Source organism: Cynocephalus volans, chromosome 8 (assembly GCF_027409185.1).
Source record: "Cynocephalus volans isolate mCynVol1 chromosome 8, mCynVol1.pri, whole genome shotgun sequence".
Lineage (NCBI taxonomy): Eukaryota > Metazoa > Chordata > Mammalia > Dermoptera > Cynocephalidae > Cynocephalus > Cynocephalus volans.
Genome location: NC_084467.1, coordinates 151347240 through 151375086, shown reverse-complemented (window position 1 = coordinate 151375086; position 27847 = coordinate 151347240). Strand labels below are relative to the sequence as shown.

Genomic DNA, 27847 nt, shown 5'->3' with positions numbered 1-27847 from the left:
ATTATGACTTTGAAAAATACCCTCTTCAATCAATGCCTCTTTTAATTCAATAATTTACTTCCCAGAGCGTTCTGAATATTGTGCAAATCTAGTCTGGCTTTTAGCAACAGAATTAAGTTGAAAATAGAATGCCTCTTGAACTCGTAAACCATTCTCATTAATGACTTCTAAATAACAGTTAGATTAACAGGCAGACACTTAATTACTGTCTCCTTTATTAATCAGGCAAGCAATTCTAATACAAACTGACAAGGCGTTTATTTAGGAAGCTACTTACTTTAAATAGTCACTGACAGTTTCAAACATATTCTTTTAAGCCTAAGAAATGTATATTAGAGATGAAAAGCAAACAATAAATTTGAATAACATTTTTTTTAAAATCTAGTTTTCATTAATTTTCATTTCCAAATTTTAAATGGTCCATCATAGATTGTAGAAGTATGAAGAAATGATGTGAGTCATGGTAGAAGATCTGCCTAAGGAAATTCAACTTCCCAATGGGTCTCAAAAAGTGAGTTAATTCAGAAATTGATCACAATTCAGGATCTAGCTTTCAGGTTTTTCCTCTGTGACAGTTGGACTATTAGTATGGTGATATATCAGCTCAGTCTCTCAAGGCAAGATTCAGAATATCCAAGCGCACAGAGATTGTTGCAAAAACTTGAATGCCAATAACAGATTCTAATGTATGAGGCTGACATTTGAATACAATGCTAGTGTTCTTTGTCCAGTAATTTTTTATCCCTATAAGTAAGCCTTATGTAATGTGAAATTATAACTGGAATAAGATGTACCAGTTATACAACTTGAATTCCTGTTAGCGACAGGTTAGGTATCTGGCTACAGTGATTTTATGAACAGAGATAGCAAGACTTGACTGACTATATGTAATATATGTTTAAAGCTTCCACAACTACAAAAGTTTTTAGAGATTAATAATAATCTCCAGATTTTGAGTATTTAATATTTCTCTCTCTCTCTTTTTTAATCAGGCTTTATTTTAACAGTGGTATTGTCTGACATCCTATATGGCATAACTGATCATAGCCAAGTTCATGAAGGCAAATTAAGTGGTAGTTTCTCTCTTTCGTTTTCTGTTCAAAGAAACCAGGAGATGGGAACATGGTGCTCAGAAACCAAAGAGCTCTTCCACGAACTTCAGTGTAGAGTTCAGGCTTCCAGAGCATGCAGCTTCTTAACACAGATGTGGTCACATGTGCAAAGACCTTTACTAAAAAATATTCAGAGTGGTATTTCTATAGGATATCACAATAGCATTTATAACCAAATATGGCTGTTAAAATTTATCTTCTGTGGATGGTGAGGATTTGAACTGCATATAAAGGACATGAGGGATTTATGTTCACTTTCCTTTAAAGAGGCAGAGAATCCTAGGTAAGGTGTACCCACCATCAGCCTGCCTCCTTCCTTCTTTTTCAGGAGTGCTACCCTGTCCCTCTGTAGAGAAATGAAAACACCTTGGCTCAAATACAAGATTTTGTTATATAGCCAAAAAAGGAAATGGCTTTACATTAATGGCTTAAATATACGGGCCCTCATGTAGCAGAAATGCCTGAAATTAAAAAAAGAAAAAAAAAAAGAGAAACAAAACAAAACAAAAAGCCAAAAGATAAAAACTGCTTTCTTCCACCTCTGAGGATATTTTTACAAAGTTGAAAATACAAAGTATTAAAATAATTTGCCCTTTCTCGCCATCAAAATGAGTCACATTCTCAAAGAATTCCTGCAATTCACAAAATTCTGAAACAAAATTTTTTTCTCCCCAAACCAAGACCAAGAAGTCAATGTTAAGCTGCCAAGAAGACCCTTTTCCATTAAGGGATGAAAAAGATATCTTGTTTCTTTAGAGAAGGAAAGCAAAAGGAGATTTTGGCTTCATGAACTTTTTACTTTTTTTCACTTTGGTTTTCAGCATTTCTTAGCATTGGTTACTGGAGTCAAGAAAACAAGTTTTCCAGTGTTTGGGATATTCCTTGGAAAAGCCCTGATCTTTTCCATGACAGTCCCCCCAAAATAGTTCGTTGAAAACCAGAGGGCAAGAATGAAAATGCTATACAATCCATTTGTTCCATTTTTTCATTGTTTTCACATAAAAATCACCTGGAGTATCAATTATGTTCAACAGAAAATAGCACTGAGGGCTGAAGACAGGAAGTCACTTGCCCACAGCATGAGGTGAGGTGACATAGGAGCTGAACTACCCGAGAAGTCTCCACTGGAACCTGCTTGTGACCAGTGAGCCAATGCTCAAGAAGCCTCTGCACTGCAGGTGAGGGGTAAGCAGAGAAATGGCAACCACACCTCGGGTGGGGGTGGGGGTGGGGGTGGGGGTGGGAGCGCAGCACACGCACGCATGCGCACACACGCGCTCGTGGCCCCCCCAGTAGCTGCTCGGGTCCTTCCGGCTCACAAGCCTCAGCCTGACGTCCCTGTCTCCTTGCCTGGCTCAGAACTTCAGCAACTGCTGTCTTTTAACCGTCTAACTTCTCTTCTTTTAAGGCACAAACATACTACAGTTTCAAATGCCTGTCAAGTTCTGAGAACCATACTAAGCAAGTTAATCAAAGGCTGGTGCCCAGAAGCCAGTTGGAACTTTTTGGCTGTCCCCATTGCTGTGGGACGGCTTCAGATCTGAAGCATCCAGAAGGTGTGAGCCTGCTCTCTGTGCCACTGTGGGATGTGATCACGTCTACCACCCACTGCCAACGTGGGACCACAGGAGAGGCCAAAGTGGCGAAAGCATGACTGAGACTGGGGACGTTTAATATTTTTCACTTTGCATTTAACACATCCCTAACAAGATGACAGCTCTTGTCTGCCTGAGCTGAGTCAGAAAAAAGAGCAAGTAGAGGCTTCCATGGAGCATCTGCAACTCCAGGTAAAGTCACTGTGATCATAGTTGCTCGTATTATTCTCTTATTCTTCCACAAAGACAGACACATGCAACACACTAGACTCTCACGTGCACATGCAAACACATACACACCTGTTCCACCTTGGAGGAAGTCTTTGCAACAAGAGGCATTTGAATATTTGGAGAGTTCCTTTGCCTGCAGTTAAGTGGGATCATCAGGACACAAATCAGGTGCTCGGGACTTCACCGATGATGCTTAGGACTCCAAGCTGACGACTTCATCATAGGTCAGGCTTTTCCACTCAACTATAAGTAGGCTCCTGCTTTCAAAGGACTAATCATAAGGACTGGTGACTCTTCATCATCAGGATCATGGTACTCAGTAAAGTAGGCATATACAGTAGGCATATGCTGCTGTAATTCTTTTATCTGAGTCCACTACAAGCATCTTCGCCAGCAAGTCGAAAGCCAGAGGATTTGCAACATTAAATACACTTGCAAAGTTCAGCTTTGGCATCTGGGTCAAAAACTAAATATAGTTTCTTGCAGACTCCAAGGAGATTTTTCAAAAGTTCAGCTCCTGGAGTTCGGAGTCTTAAAATGAGCTTCAGTTGGTCAATATGGTGGGTATGAGGAACCAATGCGATTTCAGACAACCTCTCAGCCATTATGCATCCACTGACCAAATATCAACTGTCTGGTTGTAATGCATCCAGTTTAGCGTGATCTCAGGAGCTCTGTACCTCCTGGTGGCCACGGAGCCTGTTATTTCATCATCTTCATGCTGAGCCAGTCCAAATTTAAGATTCTTCAATTCACTGATTTTATTCACAGCTAGATTACTACATTTTAGGTCCCTGTGAATTATGTTGGCTAAATGCATGTACTTTAAACCTCAGAGATTGTGGTAGAGAAGAACTGAACATGGTCATTTGTAAGCTCCTGACATTTCATAATGTTGTGCAGAGCTGCCCCCATGAGGTGAGTGACCAGATACACATCACTGAATTTCTCCAGAGACCTTGCCAGCTGTAAAAAAAACGTCCAACAGATCAATCACATTTTCATGGTTTATATTTTTCAGTAACCAGAATTCTCTGCTGGGTTTTTTGGCATGAATGATGGACTGACATGGTCTGGATCGCTTTTTCACTGCCGCACATGGGCCGCACTGGATAAAGTTTAACCTAGGGTGAGCTCAACCATGTAACCCTTCTTCCCCTGGGTGATGGAGACGCAAAGGATTATTCAAAGCCTATCTCTTCTGAGCAGTGAGACACCCCAAAGTGGTTAACTTCCCTGGGACCCTCCAGTGAGAGGCAACCCTTCCTTGGGAAATTAACCCCGAATTGGGGTTCTCTTTCTGCATTTATTTTCCAGACAAGGAAGTTACAGGAAGAAAACAAAGGTGGGGTTATAGTTTCATGTCTGAATCCAATGAACTATGAAGGATACAAATCAAGAAATGCATAGGGTAAGAAGATATGGGGGAAGGGAGCAGAGTTTCCACGCCCTCCTCAGGCACACCACCCTCCACAACCTCCACATGTCAGCTATCTGGAAACACTGAGTATTTGATAGTTTCTAGCCATCATGTTAAGAGGTTTCCAGATACTATTTTACAAAACAGTATTACCAAGTAAAATCAATGTACATAAAATAGCTAAGCTAACAAGTGTAGTAGACATTTTTCATGTTTATATTATGGTTTACCTATCATCTCTTAAACATTCTTTCACTTTTTGAACAAATTCCCACATTATGAGATTTGCCTCCCAAGGAAGAAGTCAAAATTAATTAACTCAGCTTCTCTTGCCAGTAGTGGTGAACTACGTCCTATGCTTCTCCAAGGAGGTATCCCGTCATGAGACTTCACTTAGAGGGGTCTCTGTGAGGAAACTAATGATTGTGAAATCTATCATTGGGGACATGGATATTGGAGGCCCTTGAAAAGCAATAGTAGTGGAGCTCTTGTCATCTAGTTCCATGTCTCATTAATTCCAATGATGATTTCTCTTGGTGATATAAAACTGAGAGTGCAGATTCATATTGTTTCCAGTTACATAGCTTCTAGCTTGGTTTTCTCATTTCCCTGAAGGGTTTTTGAGCTGTCTGATATTCTTTCATAAGTAATTTTTTCTGCCTCTACTATTCAGAGTGGATTCTGATGTTTGGAACGAAGAATCTTGACTGACATATCAAAGTTACACTGATTTTGCAACTATTATTAATTCTTTCACAAGATTTCAATGTGGCTTGTCTGACTCTAAAATTAGTGTGTGTAGGTGTGTGAGTTTGTGTGTGTGTGTGTGTATGTATATTGTCTTAATAATCATCCCATAGTAATAAACCAATTGTCCGCTTTCTTCAACAATCTAATATGTTTAGCAAAGTTTCTTTGGGAAATTACCAAAACATACAGAGAAGATTTCTGTGGGAGTTAGTGTATCTCATTCGATTCAATAGCATTTCTTCACAAACTACTTTCATCGTTCTCATCTCAGGCTGACTTTCCATATACAGTGCCTTACACTAAGTTTATATATATGTATGTGTGAAAGTATGTGTATGTGTGTGTGTGTGTGTGTGTGTGTGTGTATACACACACACGCTTTTCCTCTTTTCATTTCCTATCTGAAATAAATATGGCTCCTGATGTGTAAGGATAGTTCTAGTCATGCAAATACATTTTTAAAAGCCATATGTGTTGAAATACCATTTAGATATGATGAAATGACAGCTCTGTGAAGAGAATTCAGTTGCTAGAAACCTCAAATTCAAAAGAAACTCCTGCAGAATTTCCACAAGAACTTTAATCTATTATTTTTGTCTGTCTTAAGCTTTTTATGCCAGAGTAGCTGCATTCATAATAATTTTTTTAAAAACCTCTGATAATCATGTAATAAATATTGAACAATATTATTGTAAGAGTTTTTGTTACACATATATTTCAACCATATTATGAATTTAATCATTTCTGTGAACTTACTTTTAAGTTGAGCACCACCTGTTTATATGAAAACAATTGTGTATTTCAACCAACTCACAAATAATCTTGTAAAACAGATTTTTTGTAAGCATCTCTATTTCTAGGTACAATCTAACTTAACTCTTTTTACTTCATTCATTAATTTATAGTTCTTCTCCTAAACACATGCATCTTTTTTAATGTGTAGCGTAATAAGTACCAACCACATACATTTTGGGATTTAAGAAGTTTTGAGAACTTCAGAAAATACTTTTCAAGCAAAAAACAAACAAAAAAAATTGTTCTGGATAATAAGATGGTAAAGAACATATTGTATTATTTTAAAAAATAAACTTTTAATTTTAAAATAGTTTTAAAATTATGGGAAAGTCACAAAGATTATCACATATACCCCATACCTTATTTTCTCTATTATTATCTTGCATTTTTATGGTGCATTTGTCCAAATTAATAAACCAATATTGCTATATTATTATTATTAACAAAATCCATATTTTATTCAGATTTTCTTCATTTTTATGTTATGTTCTTTTTTTCCCATTCCAGGATTCCATGGACGTCACCACATTACATTTAAAAGCACTAAGTATTTCATCATTAATTATGATGGTAGCTGAAGGCTTTTCATATAACTTCTTTATCATGTTGTGGTAGTTTTCTGCTATTCTTAGTTTGCTCAGAGTTTTTATCCTGAATTACTGTCGGATTTTTGTCAAGTGCATTTTCTACATTTGGTGCAATGACCATATTTTTCTCCTTTAATTTGTTGATGTGATAGATTACACTGACTGTTTTTAAAATGTTAAATTAGCCTTGTGTACCTGCAACAAATACAATTTAGTCATGTATACAATTTTTATACATTGCTAAATTTTATTTGCTAATATATTGTAGAGGAATTCTGCATCTATGTTCATAAGAAATATTGGCCTGTAGTTTTATGTTGCTTTGTGTTGCTTTGCCCCCCACAGATTTGTCACCCTTCTTCCCCTGGGTGATGGAGATGCGAAGGATTACTCAAAGCCCATCTCTTCTGAGCAGTGAGAGACCCCAAAGTGGTTAACTTCCCTGGGGCCCTCCAGCGAGAGGCAACCCTTCCTTGGGAAATTAACCCCAAATTGGGGTTCTCCTCCTGCATTTATTTTCCAGACCAGGAAGTTATAGGAAGAGAACATAGGTGGGGTTATAGTTTAACAATATAGGCTGGTAACTTTCAGTGAAACAAGCCAGATGCCATCCCAGTAAGGCTATCAACCAAAGCTTGATCTTGGCAAACATTCCTTTTCCCTCTAGCAGTTTTCCAGCAACTTAGATATCAATCAGTAACTAATCTGTCTTTGAGCCAGCAACCATGCTGTGCCACAATTCTTACTCTTGCAACAGAGACTCAGTAGCCTGGGGAAAATTTCCTGTCCCCACAAGGTCCATATTTGAAAAACTGCAAGGCTTTGGAAAACCAGGCCCTGTGAAGTACATATGCTTTATAGTATATTCCACAGTTTTACCTTTTAGTAATGTATTTATCTGATTTTGATACAAGGGTAGTGCTGTCCTAGGAGAATGAGTTAGAAAGTTTTCCTTTGTTTCAAACTCTGGAAGAAACTGTAGAAAATTAGTATCATTTCTTCCCTAAGTGTTTGCTAAAATTCACCAGCAAAAACATTTGGGCTTGGTGCTATATTTTTGAAATATTATATTTGATTTAGTTGTTTTAATAGATGTGGAACTACTTATGTTATCCATATCTCCTTATGTGAATTTTGGTAGTTTGTGTCTTCCAAGGAATTATTTAATTTTATCTAAATTATAAATTCTGTAGGTATAAGTTTTCATAATATTTCCTTAACATCCTTTTAAGATCCATGGAATAAGTAGTGATGACTTCATTTTATTTCTAATATTGGTAATATATGTTTTCTTTCTTTTTTTCTTGGTTTGTCTGGAAGAGATTTATCATGTTATTGATCTTCTTCAAAGAATCAGCTTTTCATGTCTTTTATTTTCTGTTGTTTTCATTTTCATTGATTTCTGTTAATTTTTACTATTTTTTTTCCTTCTATTTGCTCTAGGTTTAAATTGCTCTTCTTTCTTTAGTTGCCTAAGATATAAGCTTAGTTTACTGGTTCTAGATCTTTCTTTTGTTCTAATATATGCATTTAATGCTGTAAGTTTCCCTCTAAGCACTGCTTTCACTAATATTTTAAGCTGTATTTTTCATTCTTATGTCTTCTTTATGTAGTATTTACCCCTCTATTATTATGTATTTCCTCTCTTTCTTCCTGATAATTTTCCTTGTTCTGAAGTCTGATTTGTATGAAATTAATATAGCTATTCCAGGTTTTTAAATTTTTTTTTCATTATTGTTAGGATGGCATGTCTCTTTTTAACTCTTTACTTCTACTGTATCAGAGTTTTTATATTTAAAGTGGGTTTCATGGTGACAATATATAGTTGGGTCTCTTTATTTAATCTACTCTGACAATCTCTGTCTTTTAGTTGGTAACTTCAGACAATTGACATTTAATGTGATTAATGATAAAATTAAATTATCATTTACCAAATTTATAACTATTTTCTATAAGTTGCATTTGTCTTTACCCCTTCCCTTTTTCTACCTTCTCTGTCATTAATTGAACATTTTATAAAATTTCAGTTTATCTTCTCTCTTATATTAATTGTATTTCTTTTTAAAAAATTGTTTACTGGTTGCCCCAGAGTTTTCAATATACATTTTAAAAATTAAGTCAAATTTGAATTAATATGTGTAGTGCAGATATCTTAGAAGGGAGTAATCCCAATTCCTTATTTTCATCCTTTATAATATTAATGTATTGATGTCACTCACTCTACTTATCCACGTGCTAAAATCATCCAATACATTGCCATGACTAGTGCTTTAAATGGTTGTCTTTTAAATCCATTAAGAATAAGGAGAATAAAATAGTTTATTTAATCTTCATTTATTCCTTCTCCAGTGTTCTTTCCTTGGGTTCAATGTAGACACAAGTTTCTGGCCATATCATTTCCTTCTCTCTGAAGAAGTTGATTTTTTTGGACATGTATTATAGGGCTAAAGTCATGTTGTTGGGGATAAAGTCTCTCATTTGGGGGGATCGAGAAAGTTCTTTTTGGGGGGAGGTGTCAGGGAAAGTTTTTATATCTCTTTGGCTTTTGATTGATAATTTTGTTGTATATAGAATACTAGATTGGTTATTTTTTTCAACGCTAAATACTTTTCTGAACTCTCTTCTTGTTTTCATAGTTTCTGACTGAAAATTCAGTGTAATTCTTCTTCTTGCTGCTCTATGGGTAAGGTGTTTTCCACCAACTCCTGGCTCCTTCCGAGATGTTCTTTCCTTTGCCTTTCGTTGTTTGAATACAGTATGCCTAGGTGTAGGTATTTGTTTTCTGTTTTGTTTGTTTGTTTGTTTGTTTGTAAGGGGGCGGGATGATATTTATCTTACTTGGTGTTCTCTGAGATTCCTGAATCTATGATTTGTTATTTGTCATTAATTTTGAAAAGGGCTCAGTCATTATTATTTCAAATACTTTTGATTCACTCTCTCTAAATTCTCCTTCCAGTATTACAATTATGCCAATGTTACATCTCTCTAGTACAGAGTTTTACAACTGTTATTAGAAATTTATAACTATTCTTATGGCATTCACAGCCCATGTTTTATTTAAACAAATCTTTGTTCACTTATTCATTCACTGATTTCTCCCTTATCTCTAAAAATTTATTTTCCAATGAGCTGCCAATGCAATTCTGTTAATAAATAAATCTAATAAGATTACTTCCCTTCCCTGAACCTTCTAGTGGCTACCTTTGTAACAAATCCATAACCCTTAGCATGTTCTACAAGATCCTACCTCAGTTGGCTGTTCCTCTAGATCCATCTCTACACTCTCACTCTACTCCAGTTTCACTGGCTTCTAGAGTGGCAACACACCATGGCACCACACCACTAACAAAGCTTAAGTTTCAGATGCCCTCACTGGGTGGGGTGCTGATAATATGTCTACATGACAAAAAGGAAGGTACATTAACCACAAGTTACTAGGGTGGTTACCTTTTTTTTATACCAACTTACCCTTTACATATTTGCTCCTGCCAAGTGACAATAGTGAGGACTCAGGATGTATTCATATGAAACCCTTTTTCTTTATCATTAAAGATGCCAGCTATGTCAATACAGTCTCTAATAGGAAGGTTCCTGGAAGCCATCCCTATGCCAGAATAGCTGACAATAACTTGAATATATGTGGAAGTAACTGTGAATATGTACACACACACACACACACACACACACACACACCATAAACATAAACATTTATTCAGCCTCCCTATAACCAGATTCCAAAAATGTGAAAATCATGCCAACCAAGCTTTGCAACACAGGAACAATGATATTTCACAAACTTAAAAAGAAATAAATTAGAACAAAACTCTTTTTTAAGTGGCTAATGCTTTAAGTATATCGGAAGATGTTTTGAAACATTTCACCAAAACAAGTGAGAAATTATGGACTCCTGATTTTGTGTATACATAGAGTGCTCGCTCTTTTACTTTTTCTCAATTTATTATGCAAGAACTGAGAGAAATATTAGGATAAAAATTAAGAGTGTCTGAAAAGAAAGTGATAGGGATTAGTAATGAAGTCAATTGAAATTATTTTGATATCAACGAGCAAAACTAAAAAGAAGAAAGTTAATATTCCACCAAAGCAGTAATTTATTGAAAGAAATAGATGCATTTTGAAAAGAAGAAATACATAGAATTTTAAATTGTTTGATAATCCAATCAATTAATGTGAGAGAATATCTTGAACAGAAGGAAAAAAATTAATTTTCTCCTTATTTGACATGAGATACTGACATTAACAAAGATAACATGGAACTGATTATATAGCACTATAGTGAGTCCACATCTATGACAAACTGATTATTATTGTCAGTCCAAAGAGTTTTTAAAATTAGTTCCTCTGCAAACAATTTTAAAATGCTCTGAAATGTTATAGCTTCCATATATAAAGAACTTTATATAAACACACAAACATTTGACGGCAATCCTAAAAATTCACATGACATTCACAATAAAGTGAAACTTTTCTAATCCATCAGTAAAGAAAATCAAGTACGATCAATTATGCTAGAGAGAAGAATGAATTATCCTTCCATTCTCTCTGTAGAAAATCATTGGCCAAATGGGAGGTTTTCAAGACTATGCAACCCCCAAAAATGTAAAAAACGTAATACAAAAGGGTGTCAGACAGTTATTCAATAAAAGATTATGACTTCCATGAATTTTATAGTGCTTATGCTATTTTCCAGCTATATAAACATTTCTAATTTATTGTGGTATATTTTCTCATTTTGAAGAAATACTCATTTTTGTTGCTAATTTTATTTTACTTGACGTTCTTTAAATTTTTTTTAAAAAGGTCAAAGGTTTAGGCCCCTCAGAACCTGGGTTCACCCCAGGAGGCTCCCTGCTTTGCTGTACATAAACTGTTCTTGCAAGTCTCTCTACCTCTCATCAACAAAGTCTTCCAGGATGACCGAGTCGAAATATCAACTCTCTTCCTATCACCTTCTAACCACTCTCTATCCTTTTTCTATATGGATACTTTTTTTTTTTTTCCTGGCACTATCATTCTCCATAGAATGTAAAGTCAATGAGAGACTTCCATTGACATTTTTAATGACAGCTATAACTCTTAATCCTGGAACAGGGCCTGGCTTATAAACCATTAGAAAAAGGGAATCTGGAACATAAGTGTTTATATGTTATGCTCTTTTAAGTACATTCTGAATATATGTGTCCATATATTAATATATAACCTTTTTCACACTTATATTACTACATATAAAATAGAGTTTATGGTAGAATTACAATATAGAAAATTAGAATTTAGCAAAAGTTTCAGAATATCATCAAGCAACTATATATTAAACAACTCTTATTCATGAAGCACTGTACTAGGCTTTTATTTAAACGTGAAGAAAGAAAATGTAAAATTTTAAATGATCTGTACCCCAAACATTTATAGAATATTGTGGGAGACAAAGGCGTACATAACCACCACACACAGAAATCAATTAATTGTGTATTGCAGTAAAAATAATAAAACAAGAAATAGTATGATCAATTTTTATAATAACTTGAAAAACAATAATAACTCCGTTTCAGCTCCTTGAAATCATCTTATTGCACTGATGTGATTTGGAATTTGTTTTATTCAACCAGACTTTATTGTTTAAATAAAAATAAATTTTCTCATAGTTCATTTGTTATTGCCAATTCCTGGCCGAAGAAGAGAAGCGGGATGGCTTTATCAGCATCAGTACTTCCTAGGGCCCAAGTCTTCTAAAGCAATAGAGGACAGCCACAATTTTTAAACATGGAATGGATAAATAGGCATTTTTTTCTCGACTATTCTAAGTGACATATATTGTAGTTATAGGATATTTATTTTGAAATTTTTTTCTAGTATTTTAATATGATAGCTCTAAATAAGACACTTGGTTATATCTTTATTGGGATTTTTGTTATTGTCGGTGTTGGTTTATTACAGCAGGGTTTGAGAAACTACCCACTTCTCAGGGGAGGGAGATTTCTTTTGTAAAATGGAACAATTTACATATACTCAAAAGGCTGCTATTGTAGAACTCAGTATCTAATGTTTAGTAATAATAAAAGTTAGTGTGTAATTTTACTTTTATTTTGCTTATTAAGGTAAAATAATGCTAGTTTGACTACCAGCTCTGTCACTTGGCCAGATCTGTAAATTTGAGCAGTTTGCCAGATATCTCCAACATTAATTTTCCTTGTCTGTAAAATGAGCTTAATAATTATACCTTTCTCAAAGGATTATTGTAAGGAAGACAGGAAATCATCACTGTGAAGCACTTAGCATATAACCTTATATATGGAAGCTCAAAACATTGAGACTTCATCCAGTAAAATTTAACTTCGATATTCCCGGAGGAGGGACACATTTGTCACATGTCTCTGTATATCTATATGTGTGTCTGATAAAAAAGGAGGTGTAAAATTTTTCTGTCCTAGAAAATGGTTGAAGCAAGGATGCCAGCAGAGAAAAAGTAATGCTTTCTCTGTTTGGATGTTATATTTCACATCTCAGAGTGTCACTGGTGCTGTGTGATTCTTGGGGGAAAAAATATCCCACAAGATTTAGGCTGTATTTTGTATCGTGAATAAAATTGGGATAGGCATGTATCATATGATGGAGAATGGAAGCTAACCAATGCATTATGGCTTCTTTATAAATCTTAGAATCAAGCCCCTTTCCCACGTGCATGTGCGCACGTGCGCACACACACACACACACACACACACACACACACACTCTCTCTCTCTCTCTCTCTCTCTCTCTCACACACACACACACACACACACACATAACTTATTTGGGGTGGGAGAGTTTAAAAATTGCATGTGGAGTAAGACATAAGTGTCCATGTTAAGTGAGAGGTTCATCTCCTGTCTTATTTTATCATATGCTTTTTTGTACAAGCTAGAGAAATGGATGTGGGCACCATTCTGTACAACTGGAAGGCAAATACTAGATCTATTGTGATGCTGCTGCCTTCTCTGCAGCCCACTCAAGGGGCAATGGTTTTCCTTCCTAAATCACTCATCCACTGGGCTTGGAATAGGGGCAAGAGTTCATCTGGCTTTTTATTGCCATGTTCACATATGGTGCCACACTCTCCCTTGAAATGTGCAGCATAGAAGAAGCATATACCTACCGTGACAGTAAACCACTCACTCACTATCCTTGTTGCAAGCATCTCTGCAGACACTTGAATAACTCCACCTCCACCCTAGATTTTAAGCCTGGCTTCTGTCATTTCCTCCAACACCAATCCTCTTTCTGAGTGATTTTTAACATCTTCAAGATAATACTTACAATTTCCTGGACACATTAAGAGTAGTGTGGCAAGAGCATTCTGCCCCATGTACAGGTAATGAGGGGTAAATTGTCTGTGGTGGATTTAAAAACCTTAATAAAACTGAATAAATGTGGTCTGCTTATTATCACCATGTGGTAGCATTTCTAAACAGTGTCAATGTTCAAAAATCTTTTAATGGGCTACATTTTCATCAATTGTACTTACTCTTAGTTTTAAAATACAATCTATATTAGCTTCAATTAGCACAGTTTTATTAATTTTATTTAATGAACATTTTAATACATACGAAAGCTAATTAAGAGCTCTCAGTTATATATAGTTGGTCCCTGAACATGTAGACTTGGCTATACATATTCATTTTAAGAGAAAGTTTACAAAGGTTTGGAATTGTTTGTGTTCTCCTTAGTACTACATATCCCAGGGTTAAAACAATCAGGATTATATGTGAAACTTCAATTGAAAAAAATTAAGCAGCTGTGTGTGTGTTTGCCTGATCATTATTTCTATGGATTTTATGATTATTACTGACAATAATTTTAGAACATAGACAAGGCAGTATTGGAAATCTTCTGGCTGGGTGTTAAATACAGTATTCTAGGTATAGCTCTTCTCAAAATGTTTTTTTTTTTTTCCTCCATCCTAACTCAGCAGCCTATGCAAGGTGTAGACTGGCATTTTTATTTACAATAACAGCTGTTCTCCATAATCACACTTTCAAGCACTTACTTCCCTACAACACCTCTTATCTTTTGAGACCATTCCTGCTGGTACAATGGCTCCGTAATTTTCTGTTTACCCCAGTACATGTAATGCATGGAACATAACACTTTTTCATGGGGGCTTCCCTCACTTTTAAACTTCCTTCTTTATCCAGTTTTGATCCAAAGGTCTATCATTTTAGTTACTCTCTTGCACACACCCTCAACCCTTTGTCTCTCTCCTTTGCTCTTTTATTTTTCTGGTCAAACTAAATGCTGGTTAAATTCATATTTTCACCTACTCTATGCATCCCCTTGAGCACCTGAACTTGCTGGAGTAAGACCTGAGGATACTGACGACTCTCACTCTAATTGATGACTATTGTCCTAGCTCTGCTGCTTTTTCCTAGGACATTCACTATACCCACTCTGCTAGGACTCCTTTAAAAAAAAACAAAAACAAAAAAATCTTCTCTCTCCACCAACCTATGAAATCTGCTCCAGTCTTTCCTGTGAACTGAACAGCTTCCTTTCTTTTTTTATTGAAAAAAATTGTTGTGATCACAGTCCGTAAATTACTATCTCAATATCTTTCCACCTCCCTGCATCTGTTGTCATACACTTTGCTTTTCCTTCTGTTACAATAGATGAGCTGTGTATTTTCTAAGCAATGTCCATCTCTCTCCTTATGCACTAGATCCTGTCCCATTTCACTGGTCTCAGACAAGTCCATCCAACAATTTTTCCATCTCTGTCTTGTATCACATCTTGACCTCTCTGCTGAACCATGCCTGTCACTCCTGCTTGCATGCTTTTTTAACTTCTGTATGGGAAAAAATTTCCCTTGAGCCTATGTGTTCTCACAAGAACCATCCCGTTTCTCTGCTCACCTAACAACAAATCACCTGAAAAATTTTGTCTATATTTATATTCTCCAAATTTTCTGTTTTCATATATTCTTTAACTTTGACACCCACCACTTTCAAATGAGATGACTTTTGTGATGGCCACCAGTGCCTTCCGTGTTGTTTTCTCCAATGGTCAGTTCACAGTCATCATCTCACTTATCTCTCACACGATTACCCACTGCCTCCTCTTTTAAACATTGTCTTCACTTGGTCCTGGGGCACCACTCTGTCTCATGTTTTACCTTATTTTTTTCAGTCCTCCTGGTATTCTTGCCAACATGCAAAGATTAAACCTAGACTGAGTGTTCGGAATTAGTAACTCTTCTCTGTTTCTTCTATAATATTATCATGTGTTTTCTCTCTAGCATCATTCAGTCTCATAATTTTATTTTATTTTTTTAATTTAATGTTTAGATAGAATATTATTTTCTCATCATAGAAATGAGGAAAATATCACAAATTAAATTTAAAGTCAATTGATAAGGAACAAATTTAACACTCAAAGATTAACATCCTTAGTGTCAAAAGAACTCTTAAAAATTATTTAGAAAAATCTAGACAGAAATTTGGTGAAGGACATGAGCAGATAAGTCACACACTCCAAAGGAACACACATGGCTAATAAATACATTCTAAGACGTTATTGGGGGTGGGGGTGGGGAGTAAGCAGAGCTGGCCCTCACTGCTGTCTCAGGACCCCAGGTGGCTGGCTCTGTCACTTGCCTGTTTGTCCTCATGATTTTATATATAATCCCTTCACTGAGGACTCTCAGATGTGTATCTCCAATGCAGAACTTTATCTGAATCTCCAGACTCAGCAACCTATTCGATATCTCCACATAGATATCTGGTAGGCATATGAACCAAATGCAGCCAAAATCAAAGTCCTGACCTTTTTTTTATATTAAAATCAGCTGCTCTTGCAGTATTCCCTATCTCAGTAAATGGCAGTCTTATCCTTTGAATAGTTTAACTTAAAAAGCCTTAGTGAAACTCTCATCTTTTTTTTTTCACAGCCCACATTCAATTAATTAGTGACTTCTATCAGTATTACCTTAAAACATTTTCCCCTCAAAATTTAAAATTCCGTGATGACTAACCTGATCTGAGCAACCGTAATTTCTCGTCTCAATTTTTGTTAACAGTCTCCTAACCGATCCTACCACTTTTGTTTTGTTCCTCCTGTATGCCAATCTATTCTCAATACAGAAGCAAAGTGATTCTTTTAAAGTGTAAATCAAATATGTCACTTTCCAGGCTCAAAGTTGTCAATGATTTCTCACCATACTCTGAATCACAGCCATAGGCCATACAGTGGCCACTATGGCCATACAGTTCAGACCCTCTGCCAACTCCATGACCCCCTCTCCTGTCACTCTCCTGCCTGCTCACACTGACACAGGCATGCTTTTCCTCTACGACTTGGCCTTGAACACAAAAAATGTTCCCAGGTCAGCGTCTTTGCACTTGCTGTTCCCTCTCCTTGACAGTCTTTCCATAAATATCTACATAGTTCCTGTACACAGTTACATTGCAGAAATATCACAGGGTCCTGGAAGAGACCCTCTTGAAGTATTACTTTGAAATGTAAATGCACCTATTAACTTTCTAAAATACAAACTATTCTGACTTCTGAAACATATTTTACCTAAAAGCTGATAGATGGATATTGAAGAGTTGTATAAAGATTGAATACAATGCAAATATTCTTCCTTATAGGAAATTTAAGGGTTTTTTCAAGGGTAGTGTTTACTAAAGACTTATTTTTTCTTAAGGACTGATGATAGAACCTAACCTCTATATAATATGGAATTATCCTGGATTTTACCTAAATCCTTACCATAACCTTTCAGTTTTTTGTTGTTGTTGTTGTTTTTGTCCTCATGTTTAGAAGATCCCCAATTGTATAATTAGTTCAAGACACTGAGTTGGGAACATTTTGGTCTTATTTTTGTCTGGATGAAATGAATTTACAATGAAGAACTAAGATATTGCCCTTATTCTCAAGGAACATAAAAGCTGGTAATAGAGATAAAAGAAAAATAAATCAACCTTTTGTTTCAATTTGAGCAATTCATTTGCCTACCATGTGATTTCTGACTCTATGTTAGTCTGCAAGTCATATTATCATGATCGTCCAAACAACTTATGCAATAAATATGCTTCATTTTTATTTTTATTTTGAAAGACTTCATGATTGATTTGTTTAAGGGAATATTCTATATACTAAAATAAATTGTATTCTGACAGTGCTAGTGATTAATCATTTTAAAGTAGGTATTTTTAAATGTTAGTATGTCTTTATATGAGCATTGCATATTACTTTAATTTCTTAGATGTGCTTGTAAAATATATTTAATGTAATAATATTTATATCAATTTGTTCGTGATAAATTGAATTGAGATTTAGTGCTGAATCACATTTTTTCCTATTCCTTGGATTAAAATAAATATGTGAAAGTAATTTCCTCTGCTCAAGTTTTACCTTGGTATATCTTATGAATTCATTTTCCCACTTTACTTGCCCATTTTCATTTCTCCTTGTGAAACTCTCAATGGCATTGAGAACACTTTATTACAGATGTACAACAAGGTAATGCACACCAGCCATTCTTGAAAATTCTAGTTATACCTTCAGAGAGAGTAATATTATAACAAGCAAATTAAAGAGCCATGAAAAAGTAAAGAAAACAAGTTTATGTCAAAGGAATAAATGGTAGCAATTGAAAATGAGCCACCTGTTTCTCATTAAGTAAACAAGTGATGTGGCATATAATTCAGTGGCTGAAAAATGTATTTTGCATCCCAAGATCTCTTATAATAATAGAATTTTAGACTGTTGAAAATGATAGCAAGGGAACAATGTACCATAACAGTCCCTTACAGAATCTTCAGTGTAGTACAGAGGGAATCCCAAGAACAGACTTCATTATTGGATGATTATAGATGATACTTCCTCTATTTTAATCTTAGAATTAGCATAGAAAGAAATCATAAACAGCCACAATTAACAGAGGTAATTTCTTTTACACCTCTGCTATAGTAGTAGTTCTAATGCTTTAGCATGTATCAAAATCACAATGAAGGCCTGATAAAGCCAATATTATTAGTCCTATCCCCAGGTCTCTGGTTCAGTAAGTTTGGGGTAGTGCTACAGATTTTGCCTTTGCAACAAGTTCTCAGGTGGTTCTGATGCCAAAGATCACAGTCTAGAAACCACTGTGCCAGGGAATCCCTGAGGAAGAGGGAAAAAGTTTTCAAAGAGTTTTAAAAACTACTATGAAAATTAAATAGATGAATGAGCACACATAACCATGCACCTTAAATAATTTTATTGTACAGAAAACTTGATTTGCCTCAAATTTTAAGTGGGGGGTCTAGAACCTAAGTAAATGTATACTGAACCTGAACATCAAATAGTTCAGGTCATAGGTTTAGCCCACAGTGATTTTCATTGTAAATACACACATATTCATGCATGCATACATACATACGCACACAAACTATTTGTTGGTGTGTATTTAGAATAAAGTTTTGCAAAAAATTACTCTCCTTTCTAACAAAATCCATTTGAAATCCTAAGGAAGTTGTGAGAATAAATAAGATAATAAGATTGAGAGATGTAGCAAGAGAAAAAAGCAGGTGGTTCTTCCTCATTAGACTTTAATCTTCTTAAAAGCAAGTGCAGTGCTTGTTATTTATGTAGCACCATGCCTTTTATCCTTTATGTAGTGAAGGAATAATGTTTTGTTTCTTCACACACACACACACACACACACACACACACACACACACACACACACGCCATGGCATTCATATTTTGTGCAATGGTCAAGCTGTATATTGTTCACCCAGTCTAGAATCTACTTTTCAAAAAATAACTGGATCTAAAATGGTCATCTAATTTCTGGCGATGAATGGAAGGAAATGGCAGGACATTCCTGTGTAGAAAGGTAGACAAAGCAGTGCCTTAAACAGGAAAGTCATGCCTGTCATAGCAATTAATTCGAATTAAAAGAAAATTCTACTAGCAACACACTTTCTGGATATCAGTCTACACAGTACATAGTAATTACAAGAACTATAAACTGATAAAATGTTCTGTGAACAGATGCATAAACAAAGATAGACAATTTTTTGCCAATAATAATAAAGGTCTCATTTCATAGACATGATCAGATATTCACACATTTCAATAGCACACTAACAATAAGGCATTGTCTGAGGAGATTAGCAGAACTAAGAAAATAAAATTGAAACAGATGAGGCAATTTTGTCACATTAGAAAATGTTCTCCAGGTAAGATGTCTGAAGTGAGAGGTACTTACCGGGATATTGGAGTCAATATTCTGCTTCCATTTGGTTGAACAAGTAAGTGGCTTCTTCAAATAATGCTACTTATCCTAACTGTACCATTTTTTTTATTATTTATTAGTTATATAAATATGTGCTAGTTATACAATATTTTATTTAAGGCTTAGATCATGCCATTCACTATGCTGTGGGTGTTATACATGTGATCCCACTATTGGGTATTCATCCATAGGAAAATAAATCAGTATATTAAAGAGATATCTGCATCCCTATGTTTATGCAGCATTATTCACAATAGCCAAGATATGGAGTCAACCCAAGCATCCATCAACAGATGACTGAATAAAGAAAATGTGGCATATATACACAATGGAATAGTATTCAGCCACAAAAGAGAATGCAGTGCAGATGAGCTTGGAGGGCATTATATTAAGTGAAGTAAACCAGGAACAGAAAGAGAAATGCAATATGATCTTATTCATATGTGAAATCTAAGAAAGTTGATCACATGGAAGTAGAGAGTAGAATAGCCATTATCAGAGGCTGGAGATGGTCTGGGAGGGGGCGGTAGTAAGAGGTTGGTTGATGGATACAAAAGTACAGCTAGAGAGGAAGAATAATACCTGGAGTTCCATAGCACTGTAGGGTGACTATGATACTATGATTAGCAATGCATTCTATATTTTCAGTTAGCTAGAGGAGAGGAATTTGAATGCTCCCAACACAGAAAAAAACAATCAAACAAAACAGGGGTTGCCAGCTTTTCAGGGGCGGAGGGAGGAATGAATAGGTGAAGCACAGAGAATATTTGGCGTGGCCAAACTATTCTGTAATGATGAATACACGACATGTGGTGAAACCCATAGAACTGTAGAACACAAAGAGGAAACCCTAGTGTAAAACTGAGTTAATAATAATATATCAATATTGGTTTCTAATTGTAAGAAATGTGCCACTAAGGTAACATGTTAATAATAGGAGAAACTATGTACGTAAGTAGTGGGATGGGGGGTGAGGGTTATGGAAACTACCTGCATTTTCTGCTCAATTTCTCTGTAAAGCTAAAGGCGGTATAAAATAAACTCTACTGTAAATAAGCAAGGAACCACTAACTATATGTGTGTGTGTGTGTGTGTGTATACATATAAATATGTACATATGCATATATATACATATAAATATGTACATATGTATATATTTATACAAACAAAAAAGTTTCACTCTAGAGAAAAAAAAAGAGAGAGAGAGACTATCCCTTAGAGGAAATCATAGTCTAAAGCAAGTGCTTCCAAACTATTACAAACCTCAGTACAAATTTGGCTCCCAGTCTGTTTTCATATGATCCAATAGCTAAAAACGTTTTTTTTAATTTCAGTTGGTTGTCAAAAAATTTTTTTAAGTTTGACAGAGAGATATAATGTTGCCTGCAAAATTTAGCACATTGACTATCTGGCACACTACTTAAAAAGTTGTAAACACCTAGCCTAGAGATATAATTTTTAAAATGATCCATTTTGAAGAAGATCCATCAGAGTGTGAGGATAAAAAATTAGAATTTTATGTATATGTGTTTGTGCATATAATCTTTTAAATATGTTTGTGTATGTTTTATTGTGTACATATTATATTCATACCAATAGACACTGTAATGTTAAATAAATGTACAAAAGTTCTGCTTTAACTTATCTTTTACTAAAAGTGGTGTGTGATCTAAAACATTAGTCACTTATTCGTCTAGATGAGTTGAGCAAAATATAATTAACTCTAAAATACTGAAATGAGTAAAGAGATAAATTGAGTGCTAGTGATGATAAAGTTTAATAGTAATACAAAGAAGGCAAAGTGTTGAGGTCTTGAGTTGTTCTTTGGTGCAGATAGCTATAAAAGTTACAAAGGAAGTGATAATTTGCCATCTAAAATAAAATTTATTTTACCATATTGGAGTTTATTGTGTTTTTTTTCTTTTCTTTCACTTAGGTGAATTTGATTAGGAGTTCCAAGAAGAAAATAGTAAGGAAATATAATTGCTCAGAATACCACTAGCATGATTAATATTAATTAATCATTAATTGATTAATATCTATTGTCTGGCTTTGTTTTTGGAAATTACATCTTAATAGGCCTAATATGATATTTAAGGGAACTTTTTAACTCAGGGGCAGTTCCTGTAAATAATATTTGTTAGCAAATATTGATATAAAACTTTTGGGCACAAGGGGTGACAATAAACTTTGTATCTCATGAATATTCATAACCAAATAAAATTTTGTTAAAAAAACTTTTGAAGGATACTTAAGGGTACTTCAAATCTAAAAAGAGGTGTCCACTTTCAAGACTAAACAGTTTTAATTCTAGAAATCTGTCCCCTGAAAACAAACTCATATATATGCCCCAAATTACCTTAATGACTCTCAAAATTAAGTCTTTTATACCATCAGAGTTCTCATTTTACAGTTTGCTCCATTCCTCCCTTGCTTTAGTGTGTAAAAATATCTATGTCTTAATGCACACATGCTCCATTTTCAATAATGGTTATTTCATGAATCTCAAAACCTGGAAGTTTGGGGCACACCATTTACTAATAGTTTGGTTGAATATTGCCAGTTTATTTTAAACAAAATTCAACCAAACTTAAAGGTCTTTCATGCAGAATAAAACCAAATTGATGACAGAAACAAAGAAATAGTTTTGCCAAATTATTTTTCTTGTATATTCAATATTAGCTCATGACAAAAAAAAATTGTGTTTTGGTCACTCTCCCTGTGAAAATATCAATTTTTTTTCATTTAAAAAATGCAGCCTTAAAAACTAATAGCCTTTTTAAAAAATGGGCTAGGACTTGAACAGACATTTCTCAAAAGAAAACATACAAATGACCAGCGGGTACATGAAAACATGCTCAGCATCACTAATCATCAGGGAAATGTAAGTCAAAATCACAATGAGATATCACCTCACAACTGTTAGAATGGTTATTACCAAAAAACAACAGACAGCAGGTGTCAAGAATGCAGAGAAATTGAAAACCTTGTAGTGTTGGTGAGAACGCAAAATGGTGCAGACACTTTATAAAACAGTGTGAATTTTCCTTAAAAAATAAAAAAAATAGATCTACCATATGATCCAGCAATCCCACTTCTGGGTATTCATCCAAAAGAATTTAAATCAGGATCTTGAAAAGTACTCTTATCTTTATTTCAGTATTACAATGGCCCAGGTATGGAAACAATCTATATGTCCATCATTAGATGAATACGTAAAGAAAATGTGGTCTGTACGTATGGTATGATGGAATACTATTCAGCCGTAAAAAATAAGGCAATACGCGACAATATAGATGAATGTAGAAGACATTGTGCTTAGTGAAATGAGACAGTCACAGAAATGCAAATACTGCATGATTCCACCTATGTAAACTATCTAAAATAGTGAAATTCATAGAGTCAAAGAGTGGAAAATAGTGGTTACCAGGGGAAGTGGGGTGGGGGAAATGGACAGTAACTAAAAGATAGGCATAATGTTCCAGTTGAACGGGATGAATCAGCTCTAGAGATATGGTGCCCAACAATGTACATATAGTCAACAATAATGTATTGTACACTCCAAAATTTATTGAAGGTAGATCTTCTGTTAAGTTTTTCTACTACAGTAAAATACTTTAAAAAATGCAGACTTGAAAACAAATGCATTTTTTTGTTGTTGAAATATTTAAAAAGTAACAGCGAATTGAAAAAAAATTATTTGTAAAAATAGGAACATATATGAAAATATTCTATTTATGTTAATTTTCAATATTTAGATAACAGAGAAGTTATTATTTTAATAGACATGGACATAAATCATTTTAAATTTTTATGAAATTACTTTGTAAGAATGAGTTTTCAAATTTGTGTATCAACAATAAATATTTCAAAGCATTTAGAGATTAAATTGCATAGTTATTTGTGGTACAGGAAATTAAGAAAAAGTTAAATAGTTAATGAAAGTATATCAAATAACTGATAGGGATAAGCCATCAGAGGTACAATTTGATCCTAATTTTACTAAATGCATTTGAAAGAAAAACAGCCATATGTGTACACACACATACCCAAACCTGCACATGAGGCTGGTGGGAAGAAAAGTGGTGGACTAATGTTTACGAAACTATGCTATCTACCTTAAGTGATTCATTGTGCAGTATATGCACGTACAGAAAGAATGTACTGTACTCCACAAATATGTATGAGTAAACGTTAAAATATTTTGAATTAAAAAGAGTTTATCCATAAGTGCTAGGAGTATACTTGCTTTTTAAAAATTTTACCCTTTGAACTTCCATGTTTGCCATTTTCTTATAGTCAACATCTATTACCTACCTAGTGTTCCAAAAAAAATTGATAAATATGTGTCTTTCAATAAGTTGAGAAATGGTGTACTAGTTTGAAGATTCTGGAGCCAGACTGTTTGGGTTTAAATACAGTTGTGCCTTCTAATACCTGAGTCACCTTACACTAGTCACCCAACCTCTCTGTACCCCAGTATTCTGACCTGTAAAATGGAAATCATGATAATAGTTACCCCAAAGGATTGTTTTATGAAAATAAAAGTTAGTCTCTATGGTATGTTTAGAATTATGTAAAGGAAACAATAAATGTTAGCTGTATATTATTGTTATTATCTTCAGTTAGAAATTAATTCATTGTTTTACAGCTTTTAATCTTATTTTTAAGTTTTCTTATTAAGGATTTTATTTTATTTTATGTCATATATATGCCAGTAAATGTTACACTTATATCAAAATAATTTAAAAAATAATTTGTATTTACTACCACACAATTTTGGAGGTAGTGTGCCACTTTGATTTGCCCTAAACATGCCTTGTGTGACCAATTCCAGTATTTTCTTTCAATCTGCTTCTGTTTGATAAGATTAAGTGATTAATTTTACAGATCTTCAACTATATTTCTAACTAGATTTTTTTATAACCTGTTGTCTTCAATCTTTCTTTTTATGTGCATTTTTTTTATCCCATTTTATTTTTTGTAAGCATATCAATTAGAATAAAACTAAATACTCAGGTCTAGATGAGAATTCTTTCTTTATTATTAAAATAGTCTCCTTAATCAGCCTTAATATTCTTCAGCTGTAGTGACACAGTATTATAATAAGCCTAATTTCAGATATCAATCTATCTTGATATCCACATCTATGTTTAGATATTGTTGCTTTAGATAGTATATGCACATATTTGTAGTTAACCAACGTCTTTTAAATGATCCAGTAATATTTTCATAGTTTCTTAAGTTACATGAGAGTACTTTATAAGTTCATAGAAAGATTTATATTAACTTTTAACTGTATTTTTTGCAAAACTTTTTGAAGTACCTTTGTATATCTTGCCTTCCCAAGATAAAATTGTATTAAAATAGCACCAAATCAAACCAAGCAGCAAAGAAAATGAACTCAAATTTCTTGAAATCCCTTGCAGCCACATGCAAGGACATGGTCCACCAAATTATGGCCTTTGGTCTGTTTTTGTATGGCCAGTGTATTAGTTACCTAGGGTTGCTGTAATGTACTACAAACTGAGTGACTTAAAACAATAGAAATGTATTGTATTCTGTAGGCTACAGATCAAGGTGCTGGCAGGGCCATGCTTCCCCTGAAATGTATAGGCCCACCTTTCCCTGCCTATTGTTTGCTTGCAGTGGTTTGCTAGAAATCTTTGGCTTTCTTTTTTTTTTTGTCTTTTTCGTGACCGGTACTCAGCCAGTGAGCGCACCGGCCATTCCTATGTAGGATCGCAGCTACTCCAATCTCTGCCTTTGTCTTCATACGGTCTTCTACCTGTGCGTCTTTGTCTTCAAAAGGCCATCTTCTTAGAAAGACACCAGTCATACTGGATGGGGGATAACCGTACTTCAGTATGACTTCATCTAACTTAACTAATTACATCTACAATTACCCTATTTCCAAATAATCTCACATTCTAAATTACTGGGGTTTAGGACTTCATCATACTTTTTTTTTTTGAAAGGACACAATTTAACCTATAATAGCCAGCAAAATAAAAGTGGTTTTTACATTGTTAAGAGTGGTAAAAATATTACTTTCCTTACATCATTCCAAATACGTTTTGGACTAAATTCTATCTGCTTACTAAATGCACTCTACACTACCACAATTAACTATCAGTAGCCCGTATTCTTCCTTCTAGGTATGTTTGCAGTTATTGGTGTTGCTGGTGCTTTATGCAAACCGATCACTTGATCATGCACTCTGTCCAGTGTGCCTTTGTTCCTGTTGTTCAAGCTACCTGGAATGTCATCCCTCATTGCCATTTTTCAGAATTATCCTCACTGTTGAGACCTAGCTTATTCAGTGTACACTTTCCTAATTGTTAATAGCATGGAAAAAATCCTTTCCTAAAAATTACAAGCGTTTGTTATTGCATTGCTAATTGTATTATTTAATGTCTTATATTGTTATTATTTGGACAGGACTCGTTATTAATACACATTTTCATTCTGAAAGTACATGGCACAATTCTTCTTGCATATAAATTTTAAAAAAATATTTTATTGATGAATCATTGAATGACTTAGGCAAAATACTGCATTGAATTATCCAGATAATTGTTTCATTTCACTATAAAGCTTGGCACAAGAATGTACTGGGCAGGTAAATTTGTATAAAACTCATAATTAGTGCAAAGATTCAGAGATTAGAAAACATTGTGCTCTATAGAACAACAAAAGTCTGTTTAAAGAACTGGAGATAATGTGTTCTGAACCTTATTGTGTCTTTTTCAGGAACATATTTCTTTCTGTTTATAGTTATTGTAATTTTCTAATGTAAGACTTCCTCTATGATGCTGGAATTGCTTTATTTAAGGTGCTAAACGCACAATGTTTTTAAAAAATTATTTTCCTTGAGAAATATAAAATTCTACATGAATACAAAATGATAAAAGTAAAATAGACAGGTATATATAAAATTAGACCCAAATACTAATATGGCAAAATCACAGGTTCAGATAATTATTAACTCCATAAACTGGAAAGATCATTTATAATCTCCTTCTGAAAATAAAAACAATTAGTACTATAGTTGATTCTTTATTGCAGTTATAATACCGTGCTGCTGAACAGAATTTAAGATAAAATGTGTTGCAATGCTAATGAAGATTAACAATTTAATTTTCCTTGAGCACCATAGTGTCCTCTTCCTCATTATCTATACCTGCAATCTTCGCCAATCTAAACTATTCCTTATTAATTCTAAGGTAGCTAACCCCACAAAATTTCTAAAAGAAGCTATTTACATTTCAGAAGCAAAGAAATCTGTTTTCAGGATGTTTCTATATCATGACAGCAAGATTAGCTCAAAAATGAAAAATTAAGACAATCGACCAGCTGTTTCATATACAAAATGCCAAACATCTGGTTCTCCTGACTTTTTGTCTCACTGATTTGATTGAAACAACAGGGTTGATTGTGTTGTGCAAATATAGCCTCAGAGCAGGAAAATTAGGAAGTAAGAAATTTTGACTTTATTGTAGACTTTTTAAAAACCCCAGACTCAGAGATTCTGAGGCTATCGTGTCAGCTACTTGAACAGTGCCTTCTATTGGTTCACAGTTGACTCAGTAAAATGTTTACAAAAGAACTCTGGAACAGCAAGATAATTTTAATTACCATAGTTATTATCATTTCTGTTCCCCCGTGACCTTCAAAACACATTTTTCCCAAGTTTAGACAAATGTACTGTGGACTATTTAGATCTTCATCACAATCCCAGCTCTACATATAAACCAGCAATATGCCTCAAGAGATAGGCATTTACTAGATAAATATTTGCACATTAGAGTGGGTGGTATAAGACCCTATCTCATTTTCCCATACGAATGTAAAACATAATCTGAGGCCATCAAGTCAACTGAGTTATGGTTATTCACGTTTGTGATAATATGCTGTTTCCACCACATGTTATGCATTACCGACACGGTTTTACCATACCACTTGAGAGAAGTTGGAAACCATTAAAACGATAATTGGTATATTTGTAAGAAAAGTCAATAGGCTGTCAGCTATCTACAGGAAGGCTGTGGTGGGATGACAGAGTGAAAAAAAAGGCAGAC

At 34.4% G+C, this 27847-nt stretch overlaps 1 pseudogene; it reads right to left on the bottom strand.

The window, feature by feature from the left end:
* Nucleotides 1–3131: 3131 nt before the first annotated feature.
* Nucleotides 3132–16769, bottom strand: LOC134384428 (mitogen-activated protein kinase 14-like; annotated as a pseudogene).
* Between the last annotated feature and the right edge of the window lie 11078 nt (nt 16770–27847).